Source organism: Balaenoptera ricei, chromosome 9, assembly GCF_028023285.1.
Source record: "Balaenoptera ricei isolate mBalRic1 chromosome 9, mBalRic1.hap2, whole genome shotgun sequence".
NCBI lineage: Eukaryota > Metazoa > Chordata > Mammalia > Artiodactyla > Balaenopteridae > Balaenoptera > Balaenoptera ricei.
Window position 1 is genome coordinate 6,497,575 of NC_082647.1, and position 13,638 is coordinate 6,511,212.

A 13,638-nucleotide genomic window follows, 5' to 3' on the forward strand; every position below is an offset into this window, starting at 1 on the left:
ATCTCAAGAAAGCAGTTTTAAAAAAAATATCGAGAGGGACTAATATCTAGAAACACACACAAAACTCCTAAAAAATCAGCCAGAAAGAGGAAGTCATCCCAATGGAAACATGAGTGACGAATCTCAAGGTAACTTACAGAAGGGGAAACCTAAGGGGCTCAAGGGCACGTGAAAAGGTGCCCAAATGTAGTGGTTGTTAGAACGGTGCAAATCCTTCAACAATGAGATATAATTTTATACCCATTTCTGGCAGAAATGAGAAAGCTGGATGACGCCAAGTGTTGGCAGAGATGTAGGGAAATATGCTTGAGGGAGGGGATGCGATGATACAGTCATTCTGGAGCGCCATCCCCAGGACGTGGGCACAGGGTAGTTGCATCGCAGGGTAGAAACAGCCTCAGGAGCAGGTACCACTGCAGGGCTCACTCCTGGAGGATGAAGGATGGTGAGGCCACCACTTACTTTTGTGCAGGCGGGGACGGAGGGCGTACAAGTGCACATTTCACTTTTTTATTTGAAGGAGTACAAAAACTGTTCACAGAAAGATAAAAATATTACAGGGTAGCACAGACTAAGTGCCACAGGAGTTGTGCCCGACTGGGATTCCTGCAGGATTCAGAAGGAGATGGCCCTCAGGACTGCCAGCTTCTCAAGGCCTGGGGCTCTGTTTAGATTCCCCTGTGTTAGACACCCAGGGCTGCTGTAACAAAGTGCCACACACTGTGAGGTTTAAAGCAACAGAAGTTTATTCTTTCACAGTTCTGGAGGCTGGAAGGCTGAAATCAAGGTGCTGGCAGGGCCACTCTCCCTCTGAAACCTCTAGGGGAGGGCCCTTGCTTGCCTCTTCCAGCTTCAGGTGTTGCCCGCAATCCTTGGTGTCCCTGGGTTCCTTGGCTTGTAGACGCATCTCTCCAGTCCCTGCCCCCGTGGACATTCTCCCCTCCCCCCCCCCCCATGTGTGTGTCTCTCCTCTTCTTACAGGGATACTTAGTCATTGGATTAAGGGCCCACCCTACTCCAGTATAATTTCATTTTATCTAATTAAATCTGCAATGACCTTATTTCTAAATAAGGGCGCATTCTGAGGTTCCAGGAAGGACAAGAATTTGGGGGGACACTATCCAACCCAGCACACCCTCTTCACATCCCCCCCTACCCCCTGCCCTAGCAGATGTATGGCTCAGGGCAGGTGAGCACTCCGGGCTGCTCCACCCTGAGGGCTCCACAAAGCCGAGGCGAGTGTTGTCTTGGGATGTGCGAGGGACCGAGGAGGAGTGGCAGGTAGGAGCAGAGCTGCAGAGATGAGATGGGTGGTGTATTCCTGGGACCCCGGCTGGGGTGTGAGTCCTGGGCAGAATCTGCTACTGTGCCGAGGAAGGCGGAGGTGGGGTGTCTGGGAGGAGGTGGTTAGAGCCATGAGCCCCTTGTGCCCGTCTGTGGAAAAGTGGGACGAAGAGGGGGACTTGAGGGAATGCCATGGAGACCGTGGAGAAAAACGTCTTTAAGAACCACCCCCAAGGAAAGAGAAAAGAATGGACCCAGCAGAAATGCCCGGTGAAGCTATGGTTGTTCACGTAGGTCGAGGGCAGTGAGGTCTGGAATTTTGGAATTTTGGAATTTGGGCTCTGCTGCCTTGCTTCCTGCTCTGTTTTCCCAGCTCACCGCAGTCTCTGTCTGGCTGCTGGTCCCGCCTGTACATGACCTTGATTTCTCAGGTGTGGTTCCTCCCCTCTTGGTGTTAATGATTGGTGAGAGTTACAGATAACACTTGGGCAAAGATTGTGTCCTTGAAGTTCTGGGCTGCCTGCCTCCCTTAAAGGGGCAGAAATGATGGCCTTGGGGATGACCATGTTGTAGGGGACAGATTATCCAGTCTTGGGGAGGGGTCGCGTGACAGGTGAGGATGGAGCCAGTGTCCGTGGTAAGTGGGCCAGAGGTCACAGCTCACAGCTTCCCCATTGCTAGCTTTTTTTTTTTTAAAAAGGAATTCCTTTTTAATTTTTATTATTTATTTATTTATTTATTTATTTATTTATTTATTTTTGGCTGTGTTGGGTCTTCGTTTCTGTGCGAGGGCTTTCTCTAGTTGTGGCAAGCAGGGGCCACTCTTCATCGCGGTGCGCGGGCCTGTCACTATCGCGGCCTCTCTTGTTGCGGAGCACAGGCTCCAGACGCGCACGCTCAGTAGTTGTGGCTCACGGGCCTAGTTGCTCCGCGGCATGTGGGATCCTCCCAGACCAGGGCTCGAACCTGTCTCCCCTGCATTGGCAGGCAGATTCTCAACCACTGCGCCACCAGGGAAGCCCCTATTGCTAACTCTTGATATTTCGTTTCTGGAAAAGTCACAACACATCAGAGATAGTTTGCGATAATCTAGAGAGCGTGAGTGTTTCCGTAGAACCAGGAGAAAGAAATAGTTCCGCAGGTGCTGTGACCACCAAAGTCACCTGATTAGCTCTCTAGGCTAATGAAGCCACCGTCATGGGTTGCATCCCTGATTAGGGAAGACTGGTTCACAAGGAGAAAATTCTACCGTTTTCATCAGGGGCCCTGGCACTACTGATATTTCGAGCCTGGTGACTCTTCGTCATGTGGCTGTCCTGTGCATTGTAGGGTGTTCAGGAGCACCCCTGGCCTTTACGCACTAGATGTCGGTAGCACCCACCCCCCTCCCGTTGTGACAACTAAAAATGTCTTCTGACATTGACAAGTCTTTCCTGAGGGGCAAAATTGCCCTCCTGTTGAGAACCACTGGTCTATATTTAAACCCTCATGATTTGCACCTGGAAATTATTATTATTGCTATTGCTATTATACAATAGCATCCAAACTCCCTGACTCTCCACTGGAGTCTCTCCCATCTGTCCTTCACGCTTTTGCAAGAATAAATCTGACCACGGGCCTTCCCCGCTTTGGTGGGGTACTGTTGCCTATTGGATAACACTCATACTATTGAGTTGGCATTAAACACCCTTTCCAGCCCAGCCCTGATCTTCCTTTTGCTCTTGGAATATCCCTTTCCCTCTAATTTGCCATCACCTGGCCCCGTGCTCCAGCCATTCCCAACCAGGTCAGGCCCACAGGGCATCTTGGCCTTGGTCCACATCGTTCCGTTGTCTGAAAGGTCTCTCTCACTCTTCTTGTTCACTCACCGAGCTCCTTCCTGCAAGGCTCAATGCCAAGGCCCCTCTTTCAACCCCTCTTCCATTCCCCCATGGCCTTCCTTCACTGCTCATAACTCTCTGTTCACAGGTCTGTCTCTTCTTATCTGCTTCCTTGAGGTCAGGGACTGTGTCTTAATTTCTTCAAATATACAGAGACCAACACAGGGCCTGGCATACGGCAGGGGCTCGAGTTTTGTTTTCAGAGTGCATGAATGAACAGATCATGTGGACAAGGGGCACAGAAGAGATGTTAGAACCCAGAGGTTAGAAAAGTCTTGATGGATTGCTGTGTGGCATTCTAAGGAAAAGACATGCTCCACGGTGAAGTTTCGACTAGATTACGCTTCTAGCTTTATTGAGATATAATTGACCTACAACAGTGGGTAAGTTTAAGGCATAGTATGTGTTGATTTGATACACTTACATATTGCAATATGACAACTGACCAGCTGCAGTGTCAGCTAATGCCTCCATCATGTCACATAATTACCATTTCTCTTTCCTGGTGAGAACATTTAAGATCTACTCTCTTACCAACCTTCACGTATACAACACAGTATCAATAATCACCATGCTCTGCATTAGATGCCCAGAACTTATTCATTTTCTAACTGGAGGTTTGTATTCTTTGACCAACATCTCCTCATTTCCCTCATGCCCCAGCCCCTGATAGCCACCACTCTACTCTATATTTCTACAAGTTGGGCTTTTTTTTTAGATTCTACATAAAGGTGGGATCGTATAGTATTTGTCTTTCTCTGTCAGACTTATTTCACTCAGCATAATGCCCTCAAGGTCCACCCATGTTGTCACGAATGGCAGGATTTCCTTCTTTCTCATGGCTGAATAATATTCTAGTGTATAAACATACACCACATCTTCTGTAGCCATTCATCTGTCAGTGGACCCCTAGGTTGTTTCCATACCTTGGCTATTGTGAAAAATGCTGCAGTGAACCTGGGAGTGCACATCCTGTTTTAATTTCCTTTGAAAATATACTCAGAAGTGGGATTGCTGGGTCGTATGGTGGTTCTATTTTTAATTTTTTGAGGAAACTCCATACCGTTCTCCATAGTGGCTGCACCAACTTACATCCCCACCCACAGTGTAGGAGGGTTCCCTTCTCTCCACACCCTCCCTAACCCTTCTTACCACTTGTCTTTTTGATGACGGCCATTCTTAGAGGTGTGAGGTGATACCTCATTTTGGCTTTGATTTGCATTTCCCTGATGATTAGTTTTGCTGAGCACCTTTTCATGCACCTGTTGGTCATCTGTATGTCTTCTTTGGAAAAAATGCCTATTCAGTTTCTCTGCCCATTTTTTAGTTAGAGTGTTAGTTTTGTTGTTGTTGTTATTGAGTTGTATGAGTTCTTTTTTTAAAAGTTTATTTATTTTATTTATTTATTTTTGGCTGCGTTGGGTCTTCGTTGCTGCACGCGGGCTTTCTCTAGTTGCGGCGAGCGGGGGCTACTCTTCGTTTTGGTGTACGGGCTTCTCATTGCAGTGGCTTCTCCTGTTGAGGAGCATGGGCTCTAAGCGTGCAGGCTTCAGGAGTTGTGGCATGCGGGCTCAGTAGTTGTGGCTCATGGGCTTAGTTGCTCCGCGGCATGTGGGATCTTCCCAGACCAGGGCTCGAACCCATGTCCCCTGCATTGGCAGGTGGATTCTTAACCACTGTGCCACCAGGGAAGCCTGTATGAGTTCTTTATATATTTTGGATGTTGACCCCTTCTCAGATATATGATTTGCAGATATTTTCTCCCATTCTGTAAGTTACCTTTTCATCTTGTTGATTATTTCTTTTGCTGAGCAGAAACATTTTCCTTTGATATAGTCCCTCAACCAGGTTACTATTAATATGGCCACATGGATGGGGTCTGGGGTGGGCCCCTTGGGGCAAGGACAGCGGAGGATGGTGTGAGTCAGCTCGGGCTTCGAGGGCGTGCAACCTGTGGGGTCTCCCAGGCTCCACACTAAGCAGGGCCCTGCCCTCAGTTTAATGCTCTACTATTGCTGTCTTGAAGTTCTTAACTTTTGAAAAAGGGGTCCCACGTTTTCATTTTATACTGGGCTCTGCAGTTTATGTACCTGCTGCTGGCTTTATAAGGACAAGATTTAGACCTGCCTTTAGAAGGCCAAGGAAGGGCAGGTCACGGGGTCGGGGTGGACGGCAATCAGGCTAGCCCACTGAAGGTAGATGAACAAGGTTGATAAGATAAAGGGGTGAGGCTGAATGGCAGAGGGATCCAGGTCAGGGGTCAGGAAAAGAAGCTCCAGGAAGATGGGTGACAGCAGCAAATATGTAACATCAAGTGGGGCCAAAGTCTCAGATGCCTAATTCTGGGCGTAACCCTTGCCGACTCCTATTTCTTACTCCTAAGGATGTTCTTTTGCCCCATTCTTCTTATACAACTCCCTGTTTGCTGGAGTGCTGGACAAAGGCTTATTTCCCTCAAAGCAAATGCCCACTTTCAATGTTACAGCCCCTGGGTCTGGAGGCAGGTTGGGGACTGAGGGAGCATGATTGAAGAGGCTTCTCTGAGCCAGCTGACGTTTGCTCTAGAAGAAAGGCAGTGGCCACAGGAAGCCCAGGGCTGTTTGAAAACCCACATTCCAGTCTGCAGCCTGCAGGAGCCCTTGACAGGCTCCATGGCCACTGAAGTTGCGGCCCGGGCATTTCTTCTCCTCTCCTTCTCCGCCTTCCTGCTGAAAGCTGTAGGATTTTATAAACAGCAAGAAAAAGAAAACATCTATTATCATACATTATCCACATCAGTGGAGGGGTGAATGAGGCCCAGGCATGTAGCTCAGGTTTTTTATTTTTTATTTTTTTATTATTAATTTTTTTTATTGGCGTATAGTCACTCTACAATGTTGTGTTAGTTTCTTGCTGTACAACAAATTGAATCAGTAATACGTATACATATATCCACTCTTTTTTAGATTTCCTTCCCATTTAGGTCACCCCAGAGCACTGAGTAGAGTTCCCTCTACTCAATGTAGAGAACCTACTGTGTTATACAGTAGGTTCTCGTTAGTTATCTATTTCATACATAATAGTGTATATGTGTCAATCCCAATCTCCCAATTCAACCCTCCCCCCCTTCTCCCCTTGGTAACCATAAGATTCGTCTCTACATCTATGACTTTTTTTCTGCTTTGCAAGTAAGTGCATCTCTACCATTTTTCTAGATTCCACATACAAGCAATATTATATGGTATTTGTTTTTCTCTTTCTGACTTACTTCACTCTGTACGACAATATCTAGGTCCATCCGCGTCTCTGCAAATGGTACTAGTTTGTTCCTTTTCATGGCTGAGTAGTATTCCAGCTCAGATTAACAGAGAGAGTATCAAGCTCTCAGGGTGGGGTTGGAGTTGGGCCCTGAGGGTACAGGGTGAGACGGACTTCGCCAGCCCTGGCTCTGAGGGAGCCACAACCCAACTCCCCGGGCCAGGTTCATCCTTGTCATCCCTTTGATTTGTTCCCCGCTAGGACTCGGTAGAGCCTTGTTTTACAGATTTCGAGGGTTAGGCTGGGCGTGCTTGTTAAAGGGAGGTGCAGGCAGGGGACCCAGAGGAGGTGACACTCAGGGGGTAAACTGAGGCCACCGGCCAGCTTGTCCCTTCAGTGAGGAGGGTCCCTTCCACATTAGCGTGAGAGGTTCTGGGTTTCACTGAGGAGTGAATACCCCCCACCGCGCCCATCACTCACGCAGGCCCAGGCGCCACTGTGCCAGGGACGTTGTGCATGGCCTCGAGGAACCCTAGAGGTGGCCCTGCAAACAGGCATCATCCCTGAGGCTGCACTGCTGGTCAGTGGCAGAACCGGGATTTGCACCTGGGTCTCTCTGGCCCCCAAACCTGCAGCCATCCCTGTTCCCTGCGACAAGGTGGTATTCAGTCCTGTAAGGGGCAGGGGAGCACCTTCCTTACAAGAGGCATCTGCTGAACCCCCTTCATCTGTGTAGGCAACCCTTCCATGTCTCTTTCAGGAAAGGAACTTTTGTGTCTATGCCAGGATGGGTGTGTGGGAAAAAAAGACCTACTGCTAGTAAGCAGATACCTCTGCTCACACCTACTTAAAGAAAATCTTCAAACAAATATTATATCTAGAGGATATCTTTTACCACCTCAATGGCATTATAACTTAACCTAGAAGGTAGGGCGTAAGCTGGAAAAATTTGCTTTTTTTCGGTAAAGATCTTTGCACCTAAACAGGTGCTTAATCTCTGATTTTAAGCTATCGGAATCTGTCCAAGATAAACCCAGATTCCATGCACTGGAGGCTTCCTCTGACAGCTCTGGGTCCCATCTGGATGAGGAAGGGACCCTCTCCAGTGGGGGCTCCATGGGGCACCAGAAGGATGGCCTGATGGTTTCACACATGACAAGGCTCCTCACGGGAGCAGGAGCGAGCTGGTCCCCCCCGCCACCCCCAGGGGTGGCGCCGACTTCATGCATGAGCAGAGCGGCCTCTGCCCTGCGTGGGCGGTCAGGCCCGTTAGCAGGCTGCCTTCGCTTTGGACACAATCCAAGGCTTCTCTAGAACTGTAGGAGCCGATGAGCCTGTGTTTTTCGTAGGCTCCAGGACTTTGGAGATTTGTGAGCACCCAGGGTAGAGAAAGCTTCTCAGCCGTGGGGCTCTGACACTTGCTCAAAGAAGCAAGGTCTGGGCTATTCTACCTCAAAGGGGGGAAAAAAGAACCGAAAACAAATATGGAACTCTAGTGAATGATATGTGTGCTGAAGTATTTAAGGGGACGGGTACAGATGTCTGCAACTTACCTTAAAATGCATACAAAACAAAATGCAAAAAGGGATGGACGATAAAGCAAATATAGCAAAATATTAATCGTAGAGTCTGAGTAATGGATACATGTAAATTTTCCCGCCAACTTTTCTGTGTGTTTGAAAATTTTCATAGTAAGATGCTGGGGGAAAGGCAGAGGCCCCCTTGGCGGTGTTTCGGAGTGGGCAGCTGCTCTGCACAGCGATGTTGTCTGCATGGCTGAGGGAGCAGTTGGAACAGCCAGTAAAAATGCCAGAGAGGGAGGCAAGGGCCGGACGTGCAGGGAATGTGGACTTTATCTCGGAGACAATGAGGAGCCAATGAAATGTTTTAAACGGGGAAAACAGACCTGTTTTTGCATTTTCACCTCTCACTGTGCAAGTCACATCCCCAGACTGAATCTTCTGAACGGCCCGTTACTTGATTTGAAATGCAAATCATTTGGAATGGAGTTAGGAGATAATTCTGCTTTAGTCAAAGCATTACTTCCCTCGGTTTTCTTTCTCATTAGTGGGTATGGGGGCAAAGTCCCAGGCTCTTTCAGGAACACATACAAATTGGAAAACTCAGAGCCTGCAGGCATAGGGCAGTTAATTTTAGTGTTATCTTTAAGACCTACCAGTCCTTGGAGGTAAACAACATGAAGAAAAAAATATAAAACTCTAGTATAGGGCTTCCCTGGTGGCGCAGTGGTTGAGAATCTGCCTGCCAATGCAGGGGACACGGGTTCGAGCCCTGGTCTGGGAGGATCCCACATGCCGCGGAGCAACTAGGCCCGTGAGCCACAACTACTGAGCCTGAGCGTCTGGAGCCTGTGCTCCACAACAGGAGAGGCCACGATAGTGAGAGGCCCGCGCACCGCGATGAAGAGTGGCCCCCGCTTGCCGCAACTAGAGAAAGCCCTAGCACAGAAACGAAGACCCAACATAGCAATCAATCAATCAATCAATCAATAAATCTTTAAAAAAACAAAAAAAACAAAAAAACCCCTCTAGTATAGATTGAGCAACTGAGGAGCTCATTCAGTGAAATGATTAACGAAAAGCCCAGGATCAGGGGTCAGACTCTCTGGATTCAACTATCCGTGATGACATTTCCTAGCAGTGTGGCCTTCGGCAAGTTACTTAACTTCTCTGAGCCTTAGTTTCCTGTTTGTAAAATGAGGATACCACTAGTCAGTGCCTCACAGGGTTGCTGTGAGGATTATAATAAATGAGGTAAAGGCATTCAATCACCATAAAATACTTGGCTTAGTGCCTGGCATGCAGCCAGTGCTGAAGAAATGTTCAGCAAATAATTATTGCTCACTGGTCTACTTCTCTACATGCAGTTTATCTGTACTCATGGCTTATGCCATTCCACCAATGTCTTTAAAATGATTATGAAGTGCCTATCTTTAGTTCATACTATTTGGAGCTTCAGACCTATAGCTCCCTTATCATGGGAATGCCCCTTCCTTCCACCCGAATGCTCCAGCTGGGCATCTGACAGGCCTGCCAAACCTGGACTTCTTGGCCTCCCAGCCCCTCCAGCACACCAGCCAGTTCTGTGCCCAAGCAGCTCCCTCATCTATTGCCTGCTCTCCACTCCTCCTGCTATTGATGCCAAGACCTTGGCCTCTGTGCACCGGGGCTGAATCGAATCTTGGAGACAGAGTTTTGGGTGAAGTAGAAAACAATAGCTTTATTGGTCTGCCAGGCAAAGGGGAACACAGAGGGTTCCTGCCCCTCAAAACTGTGTGTCCCAACCCAGGAGGATTTGGTGAGGAGTTTTATAGCAATGGTTCAAGGATGGGGTTGCTGATAGGGGTAGGGTGTGTGCAGGGCCTGCACTCCTTTCATCTGGTCTCAGGTAATCTCTTGATGAGCTTCCTGGTTCCTTTAATCTGGCATGGTTCCTAGAACAAGCTGAGATTTGTAGGACAGAGACACCTGACAAGAGCTGTGGCCCTTGGTAGGACGCTGCCATGCCAAACTGGGGTCTGGCACAGAGGAAGCCAGGGGACCAGATACTTTGATCACCTTCACCTGCCAGGGCCACCTATAGGCTGAACCCAACCCGCATTATGGCACAAGGGAGCCTACCAATGTGGTCCATGGAGGCCAGCCTGCCAGGCGAGCAGGGTGGAGAGAACACCTGGAGGGGCAAGAAGAACATCAGCACTCTTAGGAATCCTGGTTTCTTGTCCACTGAGCAGGTCTAGGTCTGTGACTCTGAGCGCGGAGGAAGGAAAGTGCTCACATCCGTAAGAACATCACCTCCTTTCTTCTGGTTTCATCTTTTTCAACCAGAAAAGCCATACTGGCAACCAAGGAAGTCCAGACCCACTCCTGGGCCTGGCACGGCAAAGTCACTGGGGCCACGAGAGACACCTGATATCCACTCTCTCCTGGCTGTTCTCAGCTTATGCCACGGAGGCCTTTCCATGGTGAGCCACGGTTCTCTTCTGAAACCATCGGAAAGCTGGGACCAGTTTCTGTCACTCACAGTGGTCAGGAGTGAGTATATCTTTTGCAAACTCAAGGGTAAACTTTAAATATCTCTCTCTTATTTTTATCTTCAGGTTTGGCCACATGCTCTGTTAGGAAGAAGGCTCGTAAATCAAGTCTCTAGGGCAGAACCTAATTGGTTTCTGTATCTTCTATTCTGAGCATCCAAATTCAGCCCATGTGCCTTCAGGCAGAAAACTTCATGCCCAGAATCATGGGCAAGCCTAATCTAAAGAATTTGGAGTCCCAAAGGAATTCTGTGCCACCTGCCATCCTGCAGTTTTCATTCCCAGGGAATGGTGTGATGGAAAAGTCTCACTCTATTCCGAACAGGCAAAGGGAACCGGTATTGCCCTAGGACTTAGACTGAGCTAGGTAAAAAAAAAAAATGTTTCTTGCGATGAAAACTCTTAAGATTTACTTTCTTAGTGACTTTCAAATTTGCAATACAATATTATTGACTATAGTTCTCATTCTGTACAACGCATGACTTCTTTTTTTTTTTAAATAACTGGAAGTTTGTACCTCTTGATCCCCTTCACCCCTTTCATCCACCCTCAACCCCCTTCCCCTCTGGCAACAACCCATCTGTTCTCTGTACCTATGAGTTTTGTCTGTTCGATTGTTTTTTAGTGAAATCATAAAATATGGCTTTCTCCATCTGACTTATTTCACTTAGCACAATGTTCTCGAGGGCCATCTATGCTGTCACAAATGGCAAGATTTCATTTTTTCTTAGGGTTTAGTAGTTTTCCATTATCTCTCTCTATATATCTCACATCTTCTTTATCCATTCATCTGTGATGGACACTTAGGTTGTTTCCATATCTTGGCTATTGTAAATAGTGCTTCAATGAACATAGGGGTGCAGATATCTTTTCGAATCAGTGTTTTCATTTTCTTCGGGTAAATACCCAGAAGTGGAATCCTCTGGTAAGAACTCTGGGGTGTGCAAACGGACCTGAGCCAGTCCTGACTTCAGTGTTCACAGTCTAGTTGGGGAGATAAGGGAGCTACATGCACACATGTATATATCACTTGTATATACAACAACAGTGTATATACAAGTAATGGGGGTTTCCTGGTGGAGGAAAGGTCACCTATTTGAGAAAGGGTGTAGAAATAGATGGAGGCAAGTCTCTCTGAGGAGGTGGGGTCAGCACGACGGCACGTGCAAGTTGGGCTGCACTGGGTGGGGGAGGGGCCTGTCTGAGTTTATCTTCCTGCCAGCAGTGTATGAGCGTTCCCATTGCCCCACATCCTCACCAACATTTAATATTGTCAGACTTTTAAATTTTTGCCAGATATGACGGATTAGCTCATGGTATGTTATTGTGGCTTTTTTTTTTTTTAAAGCTATTTTAATTATTTATTTATTTATTTATTTATTTACGGCTGTGTTGGGTCGTCGTTTCTGTGCGAGGGCTCTCTCCAGTTGCGGCAAACGGGGCCCACTCTTCATTGCGGTGAGCGGGCCTCTCACTATCGCGGCCTCTGTTGTTGCGGAGCACAGGCTCCAGACGCGCAGGCTCAGTAACTGTGGCCCATGGGCCTAGTCGCTCTGCGGCACATGGGATCCTCCCAGACCAGGGCTCGAACCCGTGTCCCCTGCATTGGCAGGCAGACTCTCAACCACTGTGCCACCAGGGAAGCCCCATTGTGGCTTTAATTTACCTTTATCCAAATATTGATGAGGTTGAGCACATTTCCTATACTGACTGGCCATTTGGATTTCCTCTTATGTGGAGTGTCTGTGCAAATCTTCAGTCAATTTTTCTGTCGGATTGTCTGCCTTAATGATTTGTAGGAATTCTTTATGTTACTTTGAATCACATGAAGTTGCTGGTATTTGACCATTCTGACCTACAAAAAATGGCAGTTTCATATGGTTCAACTTGATACACACTGGATACTTGTCCTATGTTAATTACATGTGCTGCTAAGTATTTTATCATGTTATATGACTTATCTTTTCTTTTTCTTTATTTTTTTGAGGGTCAGAAGTCTCTAATTTTAATGCAGTTAAATGTATCAGTCTTTTCTTTTATGGCTGGTGCTTTTGGTGTCCTGTTTAAGAAATCCTTCTTGTCTTTTGTGCTGAAGGTGACCAGACGGTGCTGGAGGCTTGGGGCTGTGCTCTCAGGGCATCTTCTTTGGGCCCTGGGTCACGCTGCTTCCGCTGTGGGGCAGGCAGATTCCTCTGGGACCCCAGGCTTGGCTGGATAGGGGAGGGAGAGGCCACTTCCGGGGTCCTTCTTACCATGGAGCCCAAGTTTCCAAGAAGAGATTTTTCGTGGACCGTGTCCCCACCATTCTTGTGAGTGTGGAAGGTCTTCCCAGTGGATGGGCAGGCCCGTGTCCCAGTGGGCCAGGGTTGGGGCAGGACCGAGCTAACATCTGTGTGGATGCTGAGGCAGGGTGGGCTGTGACAGGGGCTGACTCCAGCTCAGAACTGGGATATCTGGTTCCTGAATCGTGGGTCCCTGGAGCAGATGAGGTGGGACGGGGAGAAAACTGGAGGCGCTGGAGCAGTAGGAAACCTCCCATCTGCCCTCTAATTCTGGATTTGGGGGGATGTAATGGCACGATTCTAATCAACTGCCTCAAGCAGAGCAGGTGGCAGGGGGTACGCCTGCTGGCGGACGGGGAAGTTGTCGTGACTTCTTGGCCCTTACTCCTCAAGGTCACCTGGGTTAGGCAAGGCAGAGGATTGCCCCACTGTTCACAGTTCCCTTCCCAGCACCCACAGTGCCTGCCACATGGGAGGCATTAGTACATATTTGTTCAGTAATGCATTGACAGTTTTCAAAGAATTGTGTAAGAAAATTAATTTTTTCTCTTCTAGTTTCTCCTGAAGAACACTTTTTGTAGCCACTAGGTGGCAGAGTTAATTACATCAAGCTGGCTTGTCGGGGGGGAATTCAGATAGGGAAGCAGGCGTTTGAATTTAAATTCAATCTTGTTTTAATTCTGTTTTGGAACCTGTTAATCACTAAGTTTAAAAAACATATTGTCATAAGAAATATTTGCAGGGTAAATCTGAGATAAAGACCGTGGTGGATTACTTTCTTTCTCAAGCTAAAGATGGTATGAATTTCTCTTCTACAGTGTTTCCAAATTCAGTCCTTTTTACGGCTGGACTAGATGTAAATTCTTTCCGTTCTTTATTCAGATAAATGAATGTCAACTCA